This window comes from Sycon ciliatum, chromosome 11, assembly GCF_964019385.1.
Source record: "Sycon ciliatum chromosome 11, ocSycCili1.1, whole genome shotgun sequence".
NCBI classification, from domain to species: Eukaryota; Metazoa; Porifera; class Calcarea; order Leucosolenida; family Sycettidae; genus Sycon; species Sycon ciliatum.
In genome coordinates, this window is record NC_088653.1 from 2224992 (window position 1) to 2229877 (window position 4886).

A 4886-nucleotide genomic window follows, 5' to 3' on the forward strand; every position below is an offset into this window, starting at 1 on the left:
ACTACTCCACCGTGCCTCGGAACGGCACAACAACTCAATTTAACATTCTTGTACTGCTTCTTGCCCAAATTCAACAGATTTTCACAATTCAAACTGCGCTGCAAAGCTCAGATCCAAGCGCTTCATTTGATGTCCATCACGCATGCGCCATGCCAAAGGGAAATCCCCTGGCACGCTCCTCAACAAAAAGAAGTCATGAACAAAACAATTCGTGTTCACTCTGGGCCGTGATTTCCGTGTTCATCTTGTCGCCGCTCAATGAATTCTTATCCTATCGTGAAGAACGTTATATTGCCGCAAAGATGTGGTCAAGACCCTTCCAACGGTGTATTGATTGTCGCGATGCGTTTATGCTTGACGAAGTTACGAAAGTTTGTACACTGATCTATGCACTGCGATATATCGCGCGAATGTTTTGCGAGTTAACCCTTTGCCGGTCTAACTCAATGTATGTGAGGGTTGGTCACGCAAATACATGTACACACAACCAACAATAACTCAAGAACCATGTGATGTAGGTATGGGTAAACCATATATTTTCAAAATCTGTATGCCTGAACGCGTCCAGAAAATTCAAATATGACTAGGTCCAGGCAAGAATAGGGCCCATGGTAGCCCTTCAAGTTGAGAGAAAATACAATTGCGAATGAAATACACGAATATCACAGCACGTACGGCATACCAAGTTTGTGATGGAGCTGAAGTCGTACGCCATTGAACTCCAACACCTCGCCATCAGCGATACGCCAGCAGCAGCAATTCCCATTGCACGATATCGCAGTTTCGGTTTGTTCATCTCAGCGCTGCTCGCGTCAGATTCACTCTCGCTCAGATGAGTACTCAGGCGCGAGCTTACGCATGCCGTGATCGCACCTGACGAGTCCTTGTGACAGTCGCTGTCGCCGTGTCGGCAGCAAGAAGGCTTCCTCTCTGTTTGGAGAATTTTGTTTCTTCATTCGTGGACGATATATTTTGAACTAGGAGGACTCAACGGAGCTCTTTTTCTCAACACACTACACTGCAAAACCTCCCGGGACATCCAGCCTGGACTGGTGATGTTACTGCTCTCAGAGCGCTTGTCAAACACGGCCCCAAGAGATGCACTCGCATTCTTGAAATGCGCGCATGGCGGATGGTCGTCTTTTCCAATTTCAACAAACTTCAGTCGATCGATACAGCAACAATTTGTATGGTAAGCATGGTTGTTTTGCACATCGTCAGAAAGACTTGGACCTCAGCTACGCGTAGAGCGCCATTTTAGCTGTCTCCTAGCAACAAGACCCCCAAAAAATGAGGGCCAAACGTACGCTTATGGTAGATGGGTAAAGGGTTAACTCGTACGTAGTGGATCAGGTCATGCATAAAGTTCGAGTTAACTAGTACTCAGCACGGAAAGGGTTAAACTTATTAAGCAAAATCTTATCTTCTATCGGAACATTATCGTCAAGCTTTGGGAATAGAGGTGATGAAGATGTGATGGTGTGTTTTGGAGTTACGGAACTCTTCGAACGCAAGTGAAACGATTTTCGATACGCGGTAAGCGTGTGGTCGGACTCGAATGAAATGCTCATGCCATGGCCAGTCAACGTGTTTACACCAATAATCACCTCCTCCTGTACCCCCTCCACTACCAAAGCTTTAGTCAACTACTGTCGAATGGTCGAATGCGGTAAAAACCTGCACGACCCCATGAACTTTAATTGAAGACCCCGTCGCACTTTGGAGTGCATCGATACCAACTGTGGACTGAGGCGCCAGTGTAGACATCGGTGCAAATGTGTCAAGTACATCTTTTCGAATAACCGTGAATGCTGCCCCCGGGTCTACCAGAGCTGGTACCACTGCGCCCTTGCCTTTTTGTCGTCTGGAAATTTTTATTTGCAAATGGCAGCCTTTCGTGCAATAACGACGAACGCAGTGGGCAGTTCGGATGAACACAGGGGAAACAACCCCCCTCACAATAGAAACCACGAACCCCAGTAAGCGTAAAATTAAGGCAATGCACAAGAACGGAAATCTCATATTAATCGACGTAACAAATTTAAGGGCGTGAACAAGCAACGTAAAGAACAGGATCGAGTACGGTAATAACAGAGTGACAGTCGACTTAACAGAATGAACGGCATGGAGGAACATCGTAAATAACAGGATCGAGTACGGCAGTAACAAAGTGAAAAGTTTAAATATCGAGGCAAAAGTGTTCATATCGGTGGTGATTTTCGATATCGGAGTCGAAGTGGTTGGCAGCCTCTCGTCAGCCACTAAAAGCGGTTTAAAGAATTACGCGAGTCCGAGCGGTCCCCAAGATGTTGCGAGTTTTCGGAACGCTTTTTGGTGAAAAAGTCACATTCAACGTGTCCTCGACGCTGGCAAAAGAAACAAACAGTCGGTTCCCGGAAACCGATTCTACGATCCGACCTACGATCCCCCATTTGGCTACGCGATTCCGCGCTGTGCGGACGTTTGAATTCTCGGCGCTCAGGTGAAGGTGAGCGAGGTCGACTACTCGCCGGTCTCTGGTGTTCCAACAAAATTTTGCTAAAACGCTCGGCTACACGCTCAACAAGTTCGTCTTCGTCAAAAGTTTTCGGTGGTGCGCATACTTGAGAAACAGATGCAAATTCTGCGGCCGCATCTGCGAAGACCGTACTCGACTTCTGTAAGTTTGTTTCCACTACCAGCGCTCTACGCTGCGCTGCGTCTAGTGTCTGCGGATCGAAATCAATTACTTTATCTTTAATGGGCGGATCTAAAGCATTGGTAAACGCTTCTTTTGCGATGTCGTCGATTACTTCTGACGTCGCAGAAGGATATGCGCGCGCAGTCATTCGTCTTATATCGCTGGCGAGTTTTACCAAACATTCGTTTGGGGATCGTCTACGATGGCGCAATTTGACTCGAAACAAAGACGAGTTGTGGTTTGGCAAAAAATGATCAATCAACACAGTTCTCAATTGTACATCATCTTCGACTATCGATTTATCGCAAGCCAAAAAAATCTCGATGCTTCTTTCCTCAAAGATTTGCGCAAGAATCGGTACCGCAGTGCATCGCGATCATTAATCAAAAGTCTCGAGGTACAGAAGTTTGCAATGATAGAAAAAAAATGGCGCCCAGCAAAAGTTCGGTACGATACAAAGATTTGTAAGCTAAAATTGCGAGCAAGGTGCTACAAGAACGAAGTCGAGTTGAAACGAAACGAGACACAAGTAAAACGCAAGAAGGGCGCCTACCAAAAGTTCGGCACGATACAAAGATTGAAAGCTAAAATTACGAGCAAGGCGCTGCAAGAACGAAGTCGAGTTGAAACGAAGCGAGACACAAGTAAAACGCAATACAGCTAGAAGTACTTACAGTTCTCAGGGTCGTGAGGTCGAGCGAAAAGTCGGGCGCCAATGTTAGGATCGGGAGATCTCACGAAACGGCCACAATCACAAGAGGACGAGGTTCAAGATGTTCAAGTCTCAATTCGACAACAGTGGAAAGAGAGTCTCAGAGGTTCGATTGAAAGACAAGACCGAGAGAAAATGTCCCAGCCAGAGCTTATCAAGGGCCTGGGTAGCTATGGAAATAAATGTGCTAAAGCGCGAGTCAAGCTACCCAGGCCAAAGGAAGAAAAGGTTAGGAAAGGGAACAAGGGCGAGTACGAGGGTAAAGGTGAATACGAGTCTGTGGAGGTGAGTACGTCGAGTGCGCGCCTGAAGTACCGGTTCCTGCACGATTACGAGGGCAGTACCGCGGAATCCAGCCCGCGCCGCGATAGCGGCAAAGGCTGGATGAACAGCGGTACTGGCCGAGTATGAGTGACTGGAACGTGTTTCCCGTGTGCACCTAAGCCAAATAAAGAGATACATGACAGAAGAAGCAGCAGAGAGACACCTTCTGAGTCTAATGACTGCCACTGTCAGTTCTCAAACAAAAACAATTTTTGTCAAATTGAAAAATTTCACCTGTTAGTGTTGCTCACTAGCCACTAATGACTAGAGTTGTTCGTCCACGAAATTTGCAATATAGCACTACGGTACCACCAAGAGTAGGTCAGTTGGCATAGAACAACAGCTATGCAAAGCCATGTTCATCTCCTCTTCACTTTGGAAGGCAGTACAGGCACCCTTCATACCTCGACATTGCCTTGGAGTGGAAGCAAATTCACCATGAGTAACCTAGATTTGGTTACCGTCAGGGAACGAAATAGAGCTGCAAAACACCAAAAGTAATTGTTTTCTTCCATTCAAGTACACTGCTGAGCATGCACAGCATGGTGACAGCTAAGCAATTCGCACGTCATCAAGCCCAATTTCCAAATATGGAAGGTGTTGTTTATGAAATTTGACACGGTTTCTCTTCTCTGATCGGCTCGAGACATAGCTCATCGGAATCAGTGCCCAATTCCCCTTCGGATAAGCCATACTTATTTTGGCGTTCAGTTTCCCTTTAACTATGCTACTAGTACATACACAAAATAGGAGATCCCCCAGATAGGCGTTAGCCTTTGGGTAATCCTAAAATAAAGATTGGAAAGGCTTCCTGTCTGAAGCCTTTCCATACTGTACTGGTACTCGATGTTCCAGGTTTGTGACACGAGAATGGCGCGAGAATTAGTGTAACGCTATCATTCTCTTCACTTTCTTTGCCCGCTGCTACCACTAGATATGGCATGTTCTCCATTTCTTTCCTTGGCGCTGATAGGTGGAATTCTCTGCCTGTCTCGTGTCGTCAGGTTGAGCATCTATCCGTTTTTGTTTCGCTCTGTAAAGAGCACTTAGGGTTCCCTGTAACAAGACGGCAACGTCTGTAGGGCCTTCCCTATCAAAATAATAAATTCTACTACTACTACTACTACCGCTGAGTGTACCGCCATACACGTGGTCGACACTTAGTCGACA